Below are 22577 nucleotides of genomic sequence, written 5' to 3' on the forward strand. Positions count from 1 at the left end.
GTGAGTTGGTGACCCTTGGTTTAAGAGGTTAAGCAGATGTAGACTGCAAAGCCAATCATTATTAGACTTTTCCTAAAAACACCCCCAATAACAGACTCTTCTCTCACTATTAAGACAGCTGTGACAGAAGGTAAGGCATATGAGACCAAAAGGATTTGAGAAATGGAAAAACCCAGCAGTTGAGTCCATTTGGATTTTTGGTCTAGGATACTCACTTTTTGCTTAGAAAATACATTCACTTTTATTATTTCATTTATTCCTCTCAACAATCCTGCAAGGCAGGCATTATTCTCAGATAAACAAACTGAAAATGAGTGATGTTAAATCAGTTATCCAACCAAGACCATCTAACTAGTAAGTTGCAAAACCCAATTTTGTCCAGCTACAAACACCTTGCTTTTGAAATAATGAAAGAACACTCTGTAAGGCCATAAGGCCTGTTTCCACCTCAGGGCCTTTGTGCCTGCTGTTCCCTCTATTGGAAACCTCTCCACCTACATATCCACATGGAAGGATCTTACTCTTTCACTTCATTTACATCCCCTCCCCAGAGAGGTTTCCCCTAACCATTTGACTTAAAATAATATCTGTGCATGCACACACACACACCCCAATTACTCTCTAAACTCCTGCTTCTCAAAGTGAGGTTCAGGGATCAGCAGCATCAGCATCAACTGGGAAGTTAGAAATGCAGAGTCTGAGGCCCCTCCCCAGACCTGCTGAATCAGAATCTGCATGTTAACAACACCCCAGCTGATCCATGTGCATTTCAAGTTTAAAAAGCACTGCTCTACAGGAGCCCTGCCCACTGGAAATGCAATGGGAGTCACAAGTGTCATTTTAAGTTTTCTACAGCCACATTAAAAAGGTTAAAAGAACGACTCGTTTGTTTGCTGTCTCCCCTACCACCCTACTAAAAGATGCCATTTCCACAAGAACAGGTCCTCCCTCTGTCTTGTTCTCCACTTTATCCCCAGTACCTAAAACAGTACTGGGCACATGGTAAACGTTATTAAGTGTTTGTTGAATGAAAGAAGGAAAAGACATTCCAGTACTTTCTGAGTGGCAGCGTGGCACAGGGAAAGAAACCAGCACTCTGAAATTGGACAGATGTGGTCAACTCAACCACTGACCAGCTGAGCAACCTTCAGCCAGTGGTTCACCCTCCGGGAGCCACCTGGAGTGTAAACCAGGAATATTGCTGTTTAACTCACAGCCTCATCATGACACCCCGATGTGATAACATGTCTGTGAAGCACCAACCACCACAATCACAGGCATTCAATCAATGCCAGCGCCTTTCCATTGTCCTCTTTCATTCTCTCCAAATACCACATGCGAATAATGGTGCTGACCACTTTCCTCTGTGTGGCATGAGCATGACTGAAGCTGTTTTCCTGAGTTATTTTCCCCCAGCCAATGGGACCTGCCTATTAACTGCTACCACTGCAGACAACTGGAAACCGTGGAGGGTCCCTTCTCAGCACCCTGGAGCTGAGTGGCTTCCAGAGCAAAGTGGTCACGGTTACTGTTCAGTCTGTAAACCACGAGGGAGGCCACAGCTCGAGTCGTCTCTCTCACTTTGATGAGTTCTGCCGTGGCAGCCAGTTGGCCTGCCACAAGGTCCCATCCCTTAGGAGAGTTCAAGGCCTCTGCCCAGCCAGAGTGTATCGGCTCATACTGAAAGGTGTGTTCTGGCTTTGCCCTTTTATTTGGGGGGTGGACAGAGGAAGGAGTGGAGGGTTTAATCTACTCCCACTTATTAATCACTGGCCTCTGTCCATCCACCAAGTGAGGCTTGCTTCTCCATAGCTTTAACACACACATCCTAATCCATCAGTCCATACTGCCCTGAAAATCCAATGCACGTGTTCTCAACTCAGATGTGTCTTTGACTCACGTTAGATCAACAGCACAGAAGAAAGCAAAACCCAGATTTAGATACAGCCTGAGGGACACCAGAAATAAAACTGCTAGGGCTGCCTAGTTGGATATGAGGAAACCCCAAGCCAGCTGTGCCGAGAGCAGCCCCAATTTCTTCTCGCTCTCCCTCTTGCTGAAAACACAACCAGAACAGAAACACTAGCAGAATTAGTAGGCTATTGGGAAACACACTGAAAAGAAAAACAAAAACAAAATAAATATATGGGGGAAATCAAAGCCTTTAATTAACCTGTGGATCTCTAACCAGTTAAACAGTAGAGTAAGATTTCAGGCAGAATACGTGGTATAACCATTTAAGTAGCGATGCCACCACTGAAAAGACGCAGTTGCATCAGGGAACCAAGAGGAAGGGTTTCTGTTACTGGTTTGAATCAATGCCACTGTTTCCTTTCCTACAATAGAGTGAGGTTGTCATCCCCTCTTCCTACATGGGAGAGAGAGGAGCCTGAAGAGGTGCAGCAAGGAAAAATCCCACAAATGTCCTCAAAGCACTGCTGTCCCTCATAAGGCTGGAGAGCGGTCCAAGGCCAGTGCCAGCCCACTCGGCTCCTGCAGGTCCAAGGGGTTTCTGGGAGTCTTCTCAACAGCCAGGTTTGGGTGGCTAATGATTACCTCTATGTTAGACAGATTCTCCTCCCGCACTTCCAATCGGCACCACTGAACATAAGGGTCTCCCACAGGCAAGTCACTGGCATAGCAGATCGAGGACACAGAGACACCGCATGGTCCTCTGAAGTGAGGATCAAGAGGATCCAGTTCTGTCCACACCTCTCCAGTGGAACAGTTCTACAGGTGGCTACCAAATACTGACACCCAATACCACAAGGCCCAAATACCACAAGTGATGGCTGAGAGTACCACCGAGCTGGAATGACATCTTCAGTAGCCATGTCACGACAGCGAGGCCAGTTCATACCTTCCTTTCCAAGCCACAGTGTAAAAACAACATGAGAAAATCTGGCATCTTCTATCCTTTCATTCAGAAAATTCTCCAGACCCTACGATGGGACTTCCTGACAAGCACTCCACCACGCACACGTCATCAACATTATTTTAAGTCACCTGAATCAAACACCCCATCTCTATTTCCAGCTGCCACAAAGCAACACAACACATGTTGGAAAGGTCTGATCCTCAGGCCTTCCTCTCCCCCAAAGGGCATCTGACACTTCTCACAAGATACACAGCTTTAAAATCAGAACTGGAAAAGACCACAGTGACCCTCATAGGGCTGAAGCTGCCCCACAGCAGAAATCAGAACATTCCTACAACCAACAATTAAACAACCGAAACCTTCCCAAACATCCCCTTCTTTCTCTGGTTTGCTGTTGCTGCATTAATCATCCTGACACCTTTTTAATTATAATCGCAAACTCGAAGCCATGACTTGCAATGTTATAAATACTGATTTTCCAGTTCAAGCAGGCATTGACTGGTTTCTGTTTTGATAGGAAGCGGCTGTTTGAAGCCTCCTAAAATGTTGCAATTAGTTCTCTCGGTTGAAACAGACAAGACATTAACAGACACATTTGCTGTTTCCATTTAACCTGCTGGAATGTTTATGCCTAAGTGTACTTTTCTCAAGCTTTGAAAGCATAAGGGGTATTTTCTAAAGCGGAAGAAATCAATCAATACATATTATATATTCATATATAATAGATATTATATAATACATACCTATAGTAATATATATTATTATATAATACACATTTGCTATATATTTCTGAAGTTAGGTTATTTCTAAAACTTTCACAGGCTGTAATTTAAACTTAGAAAGCACATCTCTTCAACAGCAAGGCAACTTGTCAGGAAACAATCCTTATTTTACCTATTGGCCTTGTGAAGATGATAATACCACTTTAGCTGACAAAGCCTGTGTTTGTCTGACAATTCCAATTAATTACTGAGACGCAACAGAGATGGGACCAGCCATCCAGATGTTTTTCAGAAAGAGATAAAAAGGGGGGGGGGGGAGCAAAGGAGGTTTGCCTTTTGGGAATCTGCTCCAGTGTTTTTTAAATGTAATGGCGGGCAAGAAAGCCGGATTACTAATTTATTTTACCTGCACTTAACTTTCTACTCTCCTCTCCTTTCCCTCACCGCTGGGAGACGGTGGAAGACAAGGGAGATGAACACCTCACAAGACAGAAGCTCTAATCTGTTGCCAAGGAGGCGACGGTTAGAAAGGGCAGGGGTGCAGGATGTAAAAACTCTTAGGGCACCGACTGTCCTGCAGACCTCGATGCTCCTGATGCCAAAGCAACCCAGGGTTGCTGGAGATGGGGAACATCCTCAGTCTTTTCTAGCAAGCCAAAACTCGCCAGCATCATCTTTTTAACTGTTCCCTGTTCATTTTGCTCTAACCTGAAAATACTAAAGTCGGATTCCAGACACGCAAATACGTTTGAGGGCGATTTTGAGAGATTCCAGGAGATCTCAAAGCCCTTCAGTCAATCTAGCTATCCTGCTTCATGCCTTAGCGTCCCCAACGCAGCAGCGCTGAGCCCCACAAGAGACTGGCCTGCGAAACACCCCGTGGGCACCTGGGCTGGGGATTTCCAGGCGTGGAGCTAGGCAGCTTCAGAAAGCACCTCCCTGGGTGAGGAGCCTGAGGCAGGCAGGGCAGTGTGACACCAGCTCCCCTAGCCCTGAAATACAGTGATCCCTGGCCAGCCTCCAGTCCTCTCCGCGCTCCCCCGAGCAGCCCCGCCAGGGTCCGCACAGCCCTCGTGGGGCGAAGGGCTCTCGGGGAGGTGCCTGGATGTCGAAGGGCGTGAGAAGCCGCAGCTTTCCCTCTGGGTCTTCCCCACCCATCTATCGCCTGCGCCGAGCCCAGGGTCCTACCTGTACCACTCCAGCCCCTTTTCGTAGTTCCTGTCGAAGAAGCGTGGCTCTACGCCCACGGCCCGCACGTCCGGGTGGACTCGGATCGCCTCCAGCAGCTCGCGGGTGCCTCCTTTCTTGACCCCGATGATGAGCGCCTGTGGCAGCTGCTTCTCCCCATAGTTGGGGGTGCTGAGGGCGCCGCCCCTCTCGCTGCTCCCATTCACCGCTCTCCGGCCTGCGAGCTCCTCGTGGGTGGTGCTGGACTTCTGCGCTTCCCTCTTCAGCAGCGCGCTCTGCGCCGTGATCATCTCGCCAGGGGCCACAGGGGTCCGGAGCCAGGGGTCCCTAGCGAACCCGCTGCCGCTCGCCAGACCCCAGCCGTCGGCCCCGGGGGCAGGGGGCTGCTTGGAGGGCTCCGGAGGCTCCTCACGGCTCGCGTTGTCTGGCGGCAGCGCGGAGGGCTGTGAGGGGGTGCCGAGGCGCATGGGGGGCGGCAGTAGAGAGGGTGGCGGCGGGCTCGGCAGGGGCTCGGCGGCAGTGCCGGCGGCTCCTGCAGCACCACGGGGAACTGCAGGGTGCCCGAGCCGCCCAGGAGGCTGTAGCACAGGTAGGTGACAGACAGGGACAAGGCGCAGAGAAAAAGCAGCTTGCGCGCCAGGCGGCGGCGGCGCGGCGAGAAGTGGAGGCAGAGGCGGAGGAGGTGCGGGCCACGGGGTCATCGCGGCTCCGGGCTCGCTGCGGCAGTGGCGGCGGCAGCCCCCGACGCAGCCAGGACATGGTTTCAGCCGCCGCCAGCGCCCCCGCCCGGCCCCCCCTCCCCCAGCCGCCCAGGCTGCATGAAGTGACGCCACTGCACCCCGGCCCTGGCCGCTGTCGCGCTGCGCCGGGGAAGAGCCCGGCTGCATGATCCCCCTCCCCACTCTTCCCAGGGAGTCCGGGTGGCCCCCCACCACCCCCCTCAGCCTCCGGCAAGGGGACCAAGGGGGGCGCGTGGACCCGCCGGCTGCACCTGCTCCGTCTGCAGCGCCCCCGCTTCCCCGGCTCCGACGCGGCTCCTGCTTCAGTCTCTGCCGCCGCCGCCGCGCCCTGTTGCAGCCCCGAGTTCCCTCCCCGCTGCTAACTTTCTGCGGGAAGAGAAAGGCGTGGATGGGAGGCGGAGGGGCCCGGGCGCGCGGTCCGCGCCGCCGAGGGAAGGGGGAGTGCGCCTCGAGCGCGCCTGCAGAGGGGGACGTAGAACAGAGGCGGCGTGCGCTAGGCCTGGGGCACCCGGCAAAGCGGAGATCGTGCCCCCCTCCCCCGCCCCGCACCACATTCATGCTGGAGAGGTTCCCCTCCCCTGGGAGCCTGGGACGCCAGTTTCTCCTTCCCTCTCCTGATACTTTCAGAGACTTAGAGCCCGACGCCTGCCGCCAGTGCCGCCCAACAGGTAGCTGGCGGCCACAAGGCGGTGAGCTCTCGCTTCCCCTTTTCTCATGGGACTCCAGGCAAACTCGGTCCATCCGTGACCCGCCCTTCTCCCTTCCTGGACATCCTCCTGCCTTTGACCCAGGAGGAATTTCTTGTCCATACCAGGATTCCCATGCCAACTTCCATCTTTCCAGCCTCCCCATCTTAACTTGAAGCTCCTGATTGGCGGAGCTTTGACACAAACCCACAAATTTCCTTGCCCTAGAGCTTCTGCCTCTGTCCCGCCACCGGTTGGTTGACTGTGCTTTCTGCTCCAAAAGGAGAGGCTGTCTCCTCCTGGACACCCTGAACCACAGATGCACATGCGCCCTGGATTTCCCTGGACCAAAATAGACTGAGACTATCATCGCTCTAAACACCTTATAAGCAGAGAGAAGTTGTGTTGCTGTGTCTGTGCATCGCTTCATTGAATTACAAAGTATCTTCTTTGCAGAGAGATTTCTGTCCCTCACGTCCCTCTCCTGGGGGGAATGGTAAACATCAGAAAGCTTTGGAACATTCAAAACTACACTTTGCTTCCTGTTTCCTTTTGTTCAGGGAGGTAGTGGAAACGCGAGGCTGGAATGGCAGGAACAGGCAGAGCTATCAACTGAGGCACTCCAGCGAACTCTGCTTCCTGGGGGCAGGGGCTGGCCCTGCACGCACCTGGTGCCAGTCTTTCCCAGAGGCTAGCTCCAGTGAGTCCTGTTTACCCTGCTAGCCACAGCTGGGTGCCTGGAGGGTCTGCTTTCACCTACAGGGCGGATGTGCTTGGCATCTCCGGTTTTGTTTGATCACATAACAGGGAAAACAGTTGAAAGAAAATGTATATAGTGTCTAAATATTAACTAGATACCTAGTGCCAAAGAGAGAAAAAAATGTTGCTCCAATAACATGAACACAGACTTTTCCCTGAGTGAACAGAAGCTCACGGCTGCTCTCAGCTGGACGTGAGCTTCCTTCACTGCAGCTTCAGCTCAGATAAAGATTATTCCTTTAGAATATATTTTTTATGGTACACCGGAGACCTCTGAAATGCAGAGTCTGGTGTCCTGTAAATCATTTCGTGGAACTAGGGATGCTTTTTCAAACACCACGCAACTGCACTCCTGTAATGTTAATGGGAAGGGGCCAACTGGAGCTGGGAGCAGCACAGCTTGCCCGTCCCTCCTTCGGCTCCAGGCCCAGCTCTGGGTGGTCGCCCAGGAGGGCCCGGTTGCAGCAAATATTGTCACTGCTGTCGTCCATCTCCCTTTCAAAGCTAAGGCACCAGGATGCCCAGCACGTGGTCCAGGGGCCTCCCTACAGTCCCTGCCCGGCTCCCAGACTTCTCTATCCCAGCTCTCGGCAATCCAAATGAACTTGCTCTGTAGCTACTTTTACTAAAGATGTGCTTTCAAATATGGAAAGGTTTTGATAAAATGGTACTAACATTTAACCTAGAGGTGGCAAACTGGTAACAAATTAAGAACTGAATGTGGCCAGCGCAGTGATATTAAGAAGTTGAAACTGGTTGCAATGTTGTAAAATTGAGGACTTTCCCAAAAAATTTGGCTATGAGGTTTCTGCTGAAATAGTAGATCCTGCAACTTTGGGCCCCTCAGCCAGAACCGAGAGGCCCCCCTGACATGGAGCATGTGCCCTGTTCTTCACGGTGCCCCCCCAGAGTGCCCTCATACATTTATGTTACTTGCCTGGATGCTGCTAATGAGGACACTTCCCAGTGTCGCTTCTCCCTCTTGTCCACAGATAGTCCTACTTAAATAAGAGACTCTTGAAAGAACGGAACCCCGTTGGTGAAATGTTAGGCCCCACAACTGATGGGGAAGAGGTGATTTTTGGGGAGAGGAGCTTTGTAGATTTCTCACTTGGGCACTTACCTGTTTTGTTCTCCATCCAGGTTTTTTCTGGGAGCCAGTTCTTGAGAAACCTATAATGGAAAGTACGAGCTATCTACATAGGGAGAACTCAGACTTCGTTCAGCAATTCCCTGGGCGTCTGGAGACTTGATAGAATACTTTTTTCTTTTTCCGTTGCCAACACCCATGCCCATTCAGGCCTATGAGAGTTTTTACAATGCTCCTCCAACTGGTCTCCAGGCCTCCAGCGTGCCTCATTTCTCTTCATCGTAGAGGACAATAGCAGATCAATGTTTCTGAGGCATGGCTCCACCAGTGCCCTCTCTGATGCGGAAACCTTCCTCTCACTGCCTACCTGATAGACTCCAACTCTCTGCCTTAGCACTCAAGGGCCCCTCCGCCTTGCATGTATCCCACAGTCCTGCCAAACCGAACAGTACCCACTACCCAAAAGCACACATTGCATTCTTCTCTTTCACCTCTGCCTGATCAGATGATGGAGTTGAAACAAAGCCATCATTTGCTAGTTAAGTGACTTTCGGACAGGTCATTTCACCTCCCTGACCCTCAGTTTCTGCATATGTAAGTGATGAATAGTAAGACTCACCTCATATTGTTTTTATAAAGAATTAAATTGACTTAGAGAGCATATGCAAAAACAGCTGGCTCCCTGCCTGACATGCTGCAGCCACCAGTAATTATTCGGACCTAAATATTGGCTCATGCCATGCCCTGCTTCTTTTCCTATTAAAACCTTATCCTTGAAAAATCGGTGTGTACCCTTTCTCCAAAACCAGCCCAAGGTGTAAACTGAAGTTCACTTTCCTAAGCCGCTCAGTGACATTTATAACGCCAAATCTAATGCCTTAGTTTTTTTTTTTAAGCGAAAGAAGCTAACTCTGGCTAACTTCAGTTTTCTTATTAAAGAAATTGACTAGAAGGATTTATGGTAACTCACATAACTGAAGGGAATTTTTGAAAAATCAACAAACAAAAAGCAAAAATAAGCTTTGGAAGGCACAATAGAGCAGTGTATAGTTATTATTACTGCTGTTCACCAGATATTGTCGGCTCTTCTCTGGCCCACAGAAGGGATGTATCTTCTTGGCCCCTTAAAGTCAGAGGTGGCTCTGTGAGCCTTTGGTGAATGAAACTTGAGCAAAAGTGAGGTTGTCTCTTCCAGACAGAACCTTTGGCAAACAGTGGGAGTGTGTTTTTCCTGCCTGGCAGTTGTGCAAGAAGTTGGATCGAGCATCTTTTAGCTGCCATCTACTCAATCCTCCAGACTGAGCAAGGATAATACAGTGCCAGCCCCTGATGACATGGAGCATGTTTGAGAAATAAACCTTGGTTATTTTTAGCTGAGACTTAGGAGTTTGTTGTGAATACAGCACAACATGGACTATCTGACTGATGAAAACATACATATTATCAATTTCCTCTGCTGTTGACCAAAATGACTTCAGTGAGCCAATATTAGAATTCCTTTTCACAAAGGTGGATAAGTGACAGATTAGAAGTCTACACTGTCCCAGGAGTGTAGACTGATACCACGCTTATATATAGCAAAGATATTTCCTCATTTTGTCCTTTACTTGTCAATAAAAAAGTATATCTATAGAAATCTGGAGGTAAGGCTCCAGACAAAACCAACATGGTGACAAGGAGGAACATTACATACTTGTAAAAGGAGCGACAGATGAGAAAATAATAATAATGGCCGGGAACTTAGAGAACCTTGCGTTGAAAGGGATCTCATATGGAACTTAGGAAATATTATAGCTGTAAGCACTACATGACAAAATCTGGTGGACGGAATTAAACAATACTTCGAAGAAAGATACCTTCAATATACTTATCTAAAAAGAAAAATTAGAAACCAACGAGCTGCTTGCTCAAGAAGCTAGACAAAGAGCGAGACAGTAAAGTCAGGAAGAAAGGAAATGATAAAGATAAATGCCAAACCTTTGTTTCTATTTATTTGCTCTTTATTTATTGCTATGGACTGAATTCTGTCTCCCCACAGTTCATATAATGGAAGCCCTGACCCCCGTTGTGACCATGTCCAGACACAAGGTCTTTAGGAAGTAATTATGGTGAAAATGAAGTCATAATGGTGGAACCTAAATCAGATAGGACTGTGGCCTCATCAGAAGTGGAAGAGATCTCTCTTTCTGTTTCTTCACACGCATACACACACCCCGCCATCTGAGGACTCAGTGAGAAGGGGACCTTATGCAAGCTGAGGAGACAGCCCTCGCCAGAACCTGACCATGCTGGCATCCTGCTCTCAGGCTTCCAGCCCCCAGAATGGTGAGAAAATAAATTTCTGTTGTTTAAGTCACCCACGCTATGGCATTTTGTTATGGGAACCCAAGCTAAGACGCTTATCTTTCACAGTTTGTTCCTGGGTTCTGGTACCAATTCCAATGTGTGTGGGGTTGGGGGTCGGGGGAGTCCCCCACACCAACAAGCAATTCTTGGGACACCAGCTGGGTGTCCTACAATTCAACTCGATTCTGACACTATGAACCCAGAGACAGCATCACACCCCACAGGTTAAGGGTTCAGCCCCACAAGACTGCCCCCACTGCAGGTGCCAACAGCAAGTCTGGGTTGTCGCCTATGCTTCTGAGCAACTGGCTGTCAGTAGGAGGTTCCCAAGACTCTCTACTCCGGTTCGACGAATTTGCTAGGGCGGCTCACAGAACTCAGAGAAACCTCTTACTTACTAGATTACCTGTTTATTAGAAAAGGATATGACTCGGGAATAGCTCGATGGAACAGACGCATAGGGCAAGACATGGGGAAAGGGCACTGAGCTTCCACGCCCTCTCCAGGTAACCACTCTCCCAGAACCACCTCTCTCCCAGACCCTCCACATGGTCACCAACCGCGACGCTCTTGGAAATCTGTCCTTTTGGGTTTTTATGCATAAGCCGTTTATTTATTCTCTTACCCTCGGCTGCTGTTTTTCCTTCCCCATTTATAGCCCAAAGCCAATCAAAGAAGGACATGTGCAGTGTGATGCTGTTCCTGTACATTTTTTAAGTGCATAACAATGTAAGAATTTGTTAATGGAGACATACACATGTATGTCTTGACTATGCATAAAAATGTAATCTTTTGTTAATGGAGCCATGCACATGGATATTCTTGGAATCATAAAGAATGTAATTAATTTTAGGATACTGATACCTATGATGAGAGAGGGAGGAGAACGGGATGGAAATGTGAATTTTAGGTGTGACGGCAACATTTTGCTTCTTAAAAACACAGATATCATTGTGGGCTGAATCATGTCCCTGAAAATTCATATGTTGAAGTCCTAACTCCAGGACCTCAAAATAGGGCTGTATTTGGAGAGAGGGCCTCTAAAGAGGTAATTAAGGTCAAGTGAGGTCACATGGGTAGGCTCCAATCCAATGTGACTGATAGTCACGTAAGAAGAGAAGATTAGAACTCAGACACACACAGAGGGAAGACCGTGTGAGGACACAGGGAGAAGTGGCCGGGGAGAGAGGCCTCAGAAGAGACTAAACCGGCCAACGCCTTGATCTTGAACTTCGGCCTCCAGAACCGTGAGAAAATAAATTTCTATTGTTTAAGCCACCCTACGTGTGGCATTTTGTCATGGCAGCCCCAGCAAATGAATGCAACATTGGAAGCAAATAGGGCAGAATTGAACGTCTGTTCTTTCTGGATATTGGGGCCGGAGATAGAGGTCATACTATGTACTCTTCTGCATATTTGAAATATTTCCATAATAGTTAAGAAAATAACAAGCACATCCCGAAAAAGAATAACCAGAGAGTAGAAATTTATGTGTGATTACCTTACAGGCCAAGGTGGGTTTCGCGTTGGGCAGGTGGTTCTCTTCCACAGGGTGTGTCAGTCACCCATGACTTCCCGTCTCTTGGCTCCGCCATTCCTGACGCCTGTATCATTGTCTGCAACCAATCTGCACAAGGAGAAAGAAGGAACACAGAGAAGACACACCTGCTTTCAAAAGTTCCAACCTGGAAATGGCACACACCACTTCCACTCCCATTGCATTGGCTGAAACATAGTCACACGCCACACCTCACTGCAAGTTGCTGGGTGACTGCCTTCCTGGGCACCCAGGACAAGGATGTGGACAAACAGCCAGTAGTCCCACCCACAATGTCATCAGGTTGACCCTGGTCTTCATGCTGCTGCTCAGTCCACAGCGTGTCTGCCAGGCCTATGGTTAGGGTTTAGATATTTTACAAAGGCGCGGGGGTTGGGGGTCATGGTTTGGGACTTCAAAGAGGAGGAAGCCAATTCACAAGGAGACAGAAAACCAAATGTTTGCTGGGCCATCTCTAAACAAATGAGAGAGAACTTGTGTAAAATGGGCCCGGCTAGGTACCTTCTTCTCTACCACATCTAGAGTTCCCTACGTTGACAGCTCCTTCCTGGAACAGGCCTTCTGTCTTAAATTCTTTTAGGCAGTTAAGGGTGAGGCCAAAGTTTCTTTCATATATAAATTTTGAGTGTATATATGTAATTTATAGAACTAAATAAATGAATTTAAATATAGATACAATGGATTATATATTCTATTATATATCAATATTAATATATATTATATATATATAATCTCCTTGGTTCTCCAGAGAACCCTGACGAATACAGGAGGAGTTAATATTCTTTTATCGATGGCATTTACATTTAATCATTTGAAATTCTTAGTTATGACATTGTTATGGCTTGCAAGGAAGTGTCCTTTTCAGTGTTTCATTTAGAGGCCTCAAGATACCAATTTTAAAAAGTTTCCCATTTTATTTGTTTGGTTTGATAGGCTTTTTCCAATTGAGTGCACAGATAAACCAATTTAGGAATTTCAAGGGAGCCCCATTTAGGCCAGTGAAGCCTTAAATCACCCTGAGTAATCTGAGCCCAGTGGGACAAAAATCTACATGTAGAAGGTCTGTATTCTTTAAAGACAAAACCAGCAGGAGTCCCAGAGTGGGGCTGTTCTTTGGTGGTCCTCTTAGAAAATGGATTTCTCATCTGTATGAACTTACCAAAGGATCAAAGGCCCAAAAAAGGAGTGAAAGAAACAGAAGTTTCTAACAAAGCTGACAACGGAAGGATGGCCAGAACCAGTATCAAAGGACGCCTACAGAAAGAGTCTGGACCTCTACCAAAAATGGGAGGTCCAGGCCCAGGAGGACTTACCACCAGGAACCAGAGCCACCAGGAGGAGACGACAGAGCACAAAAGATTCTTTGCAGGCACCTTGCTTGTGTCTGTGAAGTGGCACCAGAATTGAAGGTCAGTAGCTAGGGATCCCACTTCTGTCACCATATAAAGTCAGCAAATAAGAGGCATAAACTGCAAAAGAACCAAAAAGTTTATTTGGGGTCTCAAGAATTGCAATTCAGGAGATGTAGATTCGAGTAGAAGCTCAAATGTGCTCCTAGGAAGACAAAGGAGGCAGGGGTAGATAAAAGGAAAGGACACAGGCTTACAAAGGTCTACAGTGAACAGTTACTGACTGGTTCTGGCATGGGGTGAGCTGACTTGCCAGAACATAGTTGGTCCTAGGCAGACTGTCCCTTCTTGGAATGAGGAAACACTTCAAGATGTGACCTCTGCTGTCAGGTAAAGCTCAAAAGTTCAGTTAACATCTGGTGGTGGATGTGGTGTACAAGCATAAGCCCCACTTCCTTAATGGCCTCCCAGCTCCATTTTAGAAGCCTTGAAAATGGTATTCCGTTTTGTCATTGTCATCCACCACAGTCACGCACCACGTAACAATATTAACGATGTTTCGGTCACTGATGGACCACATATATGACAGTGGTCCCATACGGGTAGCACCACATAGCCTAGGTGTGTAGTAGGCTCTACCACTTAGGTTTGTGTAAGTACACTGTGTGATGTTCACACAACAGTGAAAGTGCCTAATGATGCATTTCTCTAAACATTTCCCTTTCATTAAGTGAGGTACGCCTGTACTGATTTTAGTCTTGTGAGTGTTGAATAATGAATTACTCATTTCAATTATTTGAGTCAGCCCCACTGGCTGAAGATGGTAAAGGCTGACTGAAGCAAAAAACTAAAATTTGTTATTCAACATTCACAAAACCAAATGAGTAAAGAAGAACTTTAAGTTCTATATCAGGGTTCATGTAAGGCAAAAACATTCTAAAGGAAAGATGGATTTGAGGACATATATGATTCTGAGTGTAAATGTCTGGGTACAAGCAAAAATTCCAGGGAGCATTTCAGACTTTCGAGGCAGTGGAATTGGTGAAACCAAAGTCAAGCTCTCCAAACAGTAAAGGGGGCCCAGGTAATATCTGGAGTACAGGTGGAACAGGCAGAAAATTTCATTAATGTAATTGTATGATTTCATGAACGGACAGAGTTGGAAAATAGGATGGCAGGGTAGGGCAGAGGGACCTGGAGGGCCCAGGATGGATGGAGAGATCAGCTGGGCTGGTGTGAGGAAGGGGCCATGGGCACACCCTCTTCATGTCCCCTCCCCCACCCTCTGAAACCCTTTGTGACTCTTCAGTGCTCTGTGATGCAGGCCTGGGATTATAGGCAAGTGCGGACACTCTCAGAGCTCAGTTGCCTCAGGCAGCCTTGCGATTCAGAAAATGGAGTTCAGTCAATGGAATGTTCTCTCATTTCTGAATAGCCATATGGAGTTGTTTTTGAGCATCTGCTCAACATTCTTAGATAGTGACTATAACCTCAGCATCGTGTGTGGGTTGTGGTTGCTTCTTCTGTTCCTGTGCTTCCTGGTGGGGATTCCATCTTTACCAACCTTGTGGAAAACCAAAATCTACCAAAAGGTAAGGATCCCTGGGCAAGCCACCAACAGGGATTTTTTATTGTTGTTTCCATTTCTAGTCCCACATTTTTAAATGAGTTGGTCCAGAGAGACTCCTAAGATGGCAAGTCTGAATAGAGGATAGAACATCATCCTTCTAGGGGAATAGGCCAGGCAGGACTAGGGGTTCAGCTGGGACTGTTTCCCATTTAAAACTCACAGACCATCTGGGTGTGGTGGAGGATTCCCGGATAAAATCCCATCACTGATTTCACGGCCCTGCATTAGGTTATTTAGAGAGTTTGGGATCTGTGTAGGAGAACACTGTTCCCAACACTGGATCACGAGTCACATTCCCATGACGGGCGTCATTCGACCAAACCGTCCTTTGTACTGGGCAGATCAGGAGAGCAGGGCTGAGCCTCTGAGCAGACACTGGAGTGTGAGCTCTGTCCCAGGATACAGGGTCCTATCTGAGGAAGCACAGATGTGACTGGGGGCCTCAGAGTCTATGCCCTCCTTGAGCAGAGGACTTCTGACTGAGAATATCAAGTGTGGACTCTAGCCAAAAATCCTCCTTCGAGTTTTTCAAAGAAGGAAAAATTGAAAGTATCTTATCACCTTTAGAAATTCAGAAAGGGAAAGAACACAAAGTGCTAGTAATAAAAATAGAGAGTGACATTAATCTTGGATGAATATCTGAGTTTCCTAGAGAGAGGATCAAGCCAACTAAGTCCTCGCTCCTCATTCTTTTCTTTTTGTTCTCAGCGTCAGGGCAGAGCCAAGAGGAGAAGAAAAGGTGGAACATCAAGTGGTAAGGTTCCACCTATCCCACCTGAGCTCTCCAAGGGTGACACATCCTGTCCTCTCCATGAGGTCCCAGGTCCATGGTCTCTGAGGATGTCAGTCGCTAGATAGAGTCCCTCTCAGAAAATAGAGGCCTCAGAGGAAAGGCTCATGGGAAGGTAGTCAGAACCCGAGACATTTCTCAGATTCCTGCTCTGCCCAGCTCTGGGCATGAAGCAGTGATGGGCCTGGACAATGGGTGTTGCCCAGTGGGTTGCCGTGGGAGACGCCAAGAGTCAGAACTTCTGTGTCCTGACCTTGTGAAACTACGTTGACTTCCTGGATGATCAGACTCCTCTTTGAGGTAACCATTGACCTATGTTCCTCACATGGTGGTTTTGAACATCCCATGGGATAATGTATGTGACAGTACTTTATAAATGAAGCAACAAACACATGTGAACCTTATTAATATTATCATTGACCGTTTGACCACATCTACTGATTCTTGGGGCTTTCAGAGTTAATATCCCGTTAATATCCCAAGGGTCTCCCATAAAGGGACTCCTGTGTAACACCTATGCTTCTACCTTTATTACATGTAATTCACTCTTCTGGTTTCCCAGGTTGGAGAAACTACCAGAGGGAAACAGAGGAGAAAAGGAGGCTAATTTCTATTCTGAAAAGGTGACTAGTCTTTTCTTTCCTGATCCCTCTTTGACATGTTCTCTGCAATTCCAGGGATTCAGTACAGCCTGCAGTAGTCATGGGAGGGGTTTGCCATAGGAACGGGTATGTGAATGAAGGCCTTGGGGTGAGGGCTGCTGAGTGTATGGTGAAGTCATAGATGTGGGGCATTGTGAAGGGGCAGCAGGCTTCAGGTGGCCCCTCCCCTGACAGGCCAGCAGGTCCTCCTTTCCTTGTTCTGGTCCTGGCTACAGTTTTCTACTTCCTGTCTCCCGCAGGCCCCTAGGCCGGCCTCTCGATACCACCCGCATTCGTCAACTATTATGCCCAGACCCCTCCTGTGAGGTGTGTAATAGCACAACTGCTGAAATCAATCGGCTGCTGTTCCTGGAGGACCTGGAAGATGATACTGCCTCTGTGTCCTCTATGGCTTCCACAGCTTCTGGGACTGAGTCATCATTCACTCTGTCCTCTGCCTTCTCAGAAGTCCCTCCAGGAGACCTAACACCATCCCCTCCACCTGACCCTTCCCCACCGCCCCGCTCCGTTCTCTCACCTAACCCAATGACACCCTTAGCTGACTTTCTTTCACCCTCACCACCGGGTCACTCTATGCCACCAGAGCCTATTCCTCCCTTGGAGTCCAAATTCCCAGCAGACCATTCCCCACCCCAACCCATTGCCCTTCCCCCTCTCCCACCACATGACACCCAGGCAACGGGTCCTATTCTCCAACCAGAGGCCACTCTGTCTCTGAATACGATCTTCTCTCTTGACCGCACCCTTTCCCAAGATATTAACCCCTTACCAAATTTGCCCCAGATAATGAATCCCAATGACTCACTGGCTTGTTGTCACGCACCACCAAGCCTGTCTGTCTCACCACCGACAGACCACCCTTTAAGTGTGACTCAATCTAAATCGGTTTCCATCTTATTGAAGTCTGTTCCAGAGAACTCATCTCCAGATAGCCCTGGTGGGTTGTCCACTTATGTCCCAACAATCAGAGGCACTGACCATTCAAGCCTGTCCATTTCAGAATTATCCTGGTGGCAAGCTTGTGCCAAAGACTTGTTCTTAGCACCTTCCACCTTGGCACCACGTGATTTTAATCGAGAGTTTCTTGCCCTCCATTCTCCAGAGTCCTCTCTGGAGAGACACCCTACAGCTAACCTTATAGAGCCTGGTAACCTCTCATTTCTCAGCCCTCATGTCCTGGCACTCCTGGAGAGACAAGTCCGAAAGAGGAGTGATTTCCTGATGTGGAAGGAAAAGGAGAAGGAGAAGGGCTCTTTTCCAAAACAACTTAGGCCAGGCCACCAACTAAATCCTTCGGGGAAAATGTCAGAGTCAAATGCTGATGAGTGTGACTCAGCATTCTCCCTTCCTTTCTGGAGCAGTGCAGGCAAACCAAAGGAGCTGCACATGCATGAGCAGCCCCCATATCCTAAAATCTTGGAGGACCATTTACAGGAAAAATGTATGCAGCTCTTCTGGGGTCTCCCATCTCTGCACAGCGAGTCCTTGCCCTCTGCTATCCGTGACTCACGTGACTGCACCACAATCTTCCTTTTCAATACCATCTCAAATGCCTCCATGGGCCAAGAATCCCCAGTACCTCTCCATCGCCCACCTCCATCCTTGCCTGAGATCCAGCCCCAACCCTTGCCTCAAACCCTGCCCCAATCCCAGCCCCTACCTCTCACTCAGGTCAAGTCCCAGGCCCACCTTAAATCCCCACTCCCAATCCTACCATCTGGTCCTCTACCCCAGAGAAGGATCTGTGGAGTGTGTTACCATAGACCCCCGGATGAATCAGAGTCTCTCACCTCATCTGAAATTCAACAACTGGAATGGAAAGTGTTGCAGAAGCAACAGGAAAGTTTGTGGGGTTCCCCCTCTGTAGTCCAAAGATCTCAGGAAGAATTTTGTTCTTCAGCTCCCAACTTTCCTTACCATCAGGCCTCCCAGGCCCATGCCTCCATCTCCACCCTTCCCGTAGAGTTTCCTCTCAGTGATGAGCTGAGGAAGAAACTGGAACATCACCTTCGAAAGAGGCTCATCCAACACCGGTGGGGCCTGCCCCGCAGGATCTGTGAGTGTCTGTCACTGATGATGCCTCCAAGAGATTTCTCAGAGATAGCTAAGTCAGAAAGCAATCGTGGACTCTCACGGATCTCGGTGAACAAAGATCTAAATGTTGGATTGAGCCAATCCAAAAGCTTCCATGAGAGGGGTTCAGAACTGCTTCAGGTAGAGAAGGAGATGGGGAAGGATCAGGGGCATAGCCCAGAGAACGGCCCAAAAGCTCATCTGTTGAGTGACCCAGAGAGCTCTTCAGATAAGGATCCGGCATATGACTCTGAGAAAGACCTAAATAGTCACATGGCAAGTCTGTCAGGGAAAGCTTCAAGGGCCTTGGAGGAAAGTCTAGATCAGAAGCAACTTGAAAATGTCCTGAAAGCACATTTGAGCAAGAAGTTTGAGGAAATCAGTGAGGCTCGGCTCCCTGGGACGGTGCGCAGTTCATGGCATGCTAGCAAGCAGACATTGCTGCTTTCTGACAAACCACGCACCCAAATAACTCAGAGGAGTTTGCCACCTTCAGTGGGTGGGGACTCCTCCCTGAATACCTTCCAGGAGCTTTGCTTCATTGATTCCAGTGCACAACAGATGATGGAAACCCATATTAAAAGTTTCCGTATGAGGATGGAGTGGGGCCTGCCCTGCAGGGTCCTTGAATCCATACAGGCGTTTAAATTGGAAGATGCTGCATCCCAGTCCTTGCCCTATTTCTACTGGCCCCCCTCAAATAACCCAACTTTGGAAGTCGACTCCAAATCCGAGGGCTTCGAGCCCCACAGAGGAAGCTCTAAATCTGTTCTTCAAGAAAAAGCGGAAACAACAAATTCAGCCCTGGTCCTGGATCGTCTTTGCCCTGCTACATCACCTATGGGCAGGGAAGGACAAGGGGTGCCGAGACAATCACCCTCTGGTATCAACCAAGAGATTGCAGAGGTTGTTCAGAGGAGTAAGGGTGCCAGGCAGACTCATCTGCCTGTCACATGTGGCATCACAGGCAAAACGAGTCAGAACTTTACTCAACTAGGCAACAGATGCCCCCCAGAGCTGCCTGCAAGGCAAGCTGGTGCCAAACCTGAGACAAAAGATGAGAGAGTGAGTTCCAGTGATAGAAGAGAAGGGCGACAGGACAAAAAGATGAAGTCGGAACCCTTTTCCATGTACAACACGGCCAGGGACATATTCAGGGCCAAGGAGCTCAATGCTCTGCAGTCAAAAACTGGTAGTGTGTTGACAACCAGCAAGCCAGGAAGCTCCCAAATGATACGTGAGAATCACAGTAAAATAGAAATTACTGGGACCATTGAAAGCCCTGCACCAAAAAGACAAGTTCCCCAAGACCCAAAGTCATCGGATCTTAAGGAACATCTGTTTGGGGAATTAAAGTCAAAACTAGAGAGGAGGAATCAGAGCCAGGTCCAAGGCCAACACACTGACAGGTCCCCTGCCTCAGAGAGCTTGACTTACAAGGCCTCACTGACTCATGCCCACGGTGTCTCCAGTGGGGACATGGGAGCTTCCCAGGTGCTGCGTGTCCATCTGGAGGACAGTGGGATCAGCAGACAGCAGCGGCAGGAGCCTTGGGTCCCTAAGAAAGACCTAAAGAGGTCCGAGGATAAGAAATTCCCACCAGCTACAATGAGACTGAGCCCTCCGGGCCCCAACAAAGAAGAGCTTGGTGGAGGGGATGCAGGGTTGGGGACATCCCAACCTACAAGAAAGAGTTTCCCTACTCAGATCACAGCATCAGAGGAGACGCTTGGGAGCAAGTCTTCCCAGACCTCATCACAGAAGGCACAGCCTCCTCCTGAAAGTCTGTTCAGAAAAAAGCTGAACGACATTTTTCAATGGCTTCGTCCTGGGACAAAAGGCAAAAAGCAAGACCATCCCCCGGAAAAGGGCCGCCCCATATCATCTGCACAGAGCAGAGGCCTGGTTAAAGGGAGAGCTGCCGTTACTGGGACCACCACGGCTCAGAAGACCAGGACGGTCCCTGGGAAGTTCCCAGTGGAGAAACTGGGGCAGCGGTGTGCAACAGAGGTCACCCGCCCTCAAGAGCCCCTTCCTTCCCTGAGGAAGTTTGTGAAAACTGAGCAGAAGGCAGAAGAGCAGGCCCAGGCAGAGCCCGTCCAGGGGCATCCTTCCAACTACAGGGCTCCCTCCTGTAAAGTGCCAAAGGCCAAGTCCTGCCACCAAGAAGTTGTCTTTGCTGGCCAGAATTATCCTACATGTTCTAGACGGATCAGAGACCACAACAGACACCCTCAGAAAGTCGTGGCGCTTAAAGATCAGCTATTGGATCAGAAGCGTCCCTTATCTGTGCCCCGCAGGGAGCATGTGCCCCATCCAAGCTCCACCTGCAGGCGTCAAGCCGGCCCAGGGGCCTCCAGCTGTTCTCACCACTGCTAAAGGCACTATGTTTAGGGATCCGTCTCTACGTCAACAGAAAACGCTTTTCCAGCGTTTCGAGAGCGGAAAATTTCCCACCACAAAATAATTCCTTCTCGTGGAGAATATTAATTCTCCCCAATAAATGATTCTCTAATAATAGTGATGTCTTTTCTGTGTCCTGTGTTGGGGGCATGGGTTTCAGGTAACTCAGGGCTTGTGCTTAGGGAAAAGGAGGAGTGAGTTCAGCTCTTACTGATTGCTTCCTCTGGCTTCTGAAAGGTCACCAGTGCTCTGCAGCTCTTGTTGACAAAGCGATATCACGTGCCCCCAAAACCCCATTTCCTCCCTGATGAAGTTTGAGGAGGTGGGCTCTGCCTCCTGCCTCTTCGCTTAGCCTTAACGAAAGTGTAGAGCAGCCCACACCTTCCGCTCACTGAATGTTTTACATCCTTCAGAGAGTAGGGAAGACAGGTGTTCTCTATCCGAAGAGGGTCAAGAATAGGTATGCAATTCATAAAACAACAATGAAGAAAAAACAGTGGCTTCATCATGATTTAGAGGTCAGTGACCAGAGGACCCCACAGGGGGTGAACCCTAAATGGGATTTGGGGGGTGGGGGAGGGTATTGCTGCAGTGGATCCTGGGCTGGTGGGGGAGGGGCTAGCAACAGCACAGACACGCCTTAAGAATCTGTCATGTGAGTCATATTAATGTGTTAGGGAAGAATACTTTAAACTTTACACTGAGGTTTCCCTACTGGAAAGGCACCTGGGGGAAGTGGTTCCCCTCTGTAGGTATTTCTTCAGACTGCCAAATGATATTTTGTTGCAGAGCAAAAGCATCACTCAGCTGCCAGTAGTAACAATGTTGACCAAGTAGCCACCTACCTCCCAGGATAAAATAAAGCTGAGAGTAAGGAAAAGATGACTTGGAGTAAGCCAGGAGGAAAGAAAAAATGAAGAGGGGAAAGAAGGACCTTGCTGGTAGAACAAAGCTTTATGCCACATCATCATCCATATGGTGACCCTGTCCTGTTCCCCCCGCCCCCTCCTCAATCTGATCCAGGCATCACCACCTTGAGGCTGATCCAGGCACTGCACAGCACACTGATGCCTTATTCCAAAAAGGCACTGGGCTGTTCTTTGAATACTAAACACTATCTGCAGGGAGGTCATCAGGCATGGCATCCCCCTCTTTGGGAAGGTGATCTTGCTGCCTTCCGTCCATCTATGCTTAATAGGAATATACAAGATCTTGCCCTTAATGTGTACAGTTCACCTATCAGGATGGAAGTGCCGCCTCTGATATTCACGGCCTTGGTGGAGCCATGGTTGGTCTCCCCCAGAACATCTGCAGCTCATGAACCAGAGGTGAGTCCCAGACTATGCACCAGGTTACAGATATATGGGGGTCTCACCATGGACTGCACACATACCCACCCTTACAATAGGGGTTTGGAGGAAAGGCAACTCCACTTAGACAGACTGGGACTCAAAAATTGGCTGAGTGTCAACTGGGGCAAAATTCAAAAAGCATTATGATGGTGAGCGTGAAATACATTAAGTTGTAGATGTCTAAGTAAAATAAAGATGGTTACAAGGGTGGAAAAATAAAATACCAATTTTGTTTTCTAAAAACAACATGATTTTAAAAATGGAAGGGAGGAGAAAAAGGGAAAAATAGAATAAAATGATTGTTCTGTAAGTAATAAGAGGGGGTCAAGACATAGGTGACAAACGAAATAA

At 48.5% G+C, this 22577-nt stretch overlaps 1 long non-coding RNA gene and 1 pseudogene across 1 annotated transcript; one reads left to right on the forward strand and one right to left on the reverse strand.

Moving 5' to 3' along the window:
• LOC138922121 (heparan sulfate glucosamine 3-O-sulfotransferase 4-like) overlaps positions 1-22577 on the reverse strand; it is an 80107-nt pseudogene that overhangs the window by 23230 nt on the left and 34300 nt on the right.
• On the forward strand, positions 13433-20991 carry LOC138922125 (uncharacterized). Its single transcript, XR_011435205.1, has 4 exons — positions 13433-14908; positions 15655-15700; positions 16299-16359; positions 16638-20991. It is a non-coding gene; the product is annotated as an uncharacterized lncRNA (long non-coding RNA).

This window comes from Equus caballus, unplaced genomic scaffold (genome assembly GCF_041296265.1).
Source record: "Equus caballus isolate H_3958 breed thoroughbred unplaced genomic scaffold, TB-T2T haplotype2-0000451, whole genome shotgun sequence".
NCBI lineage: Eukaryota > Metazoa > Chordata > Mammalia > Perissodactyla > Equidae > Equus > Equus caballus.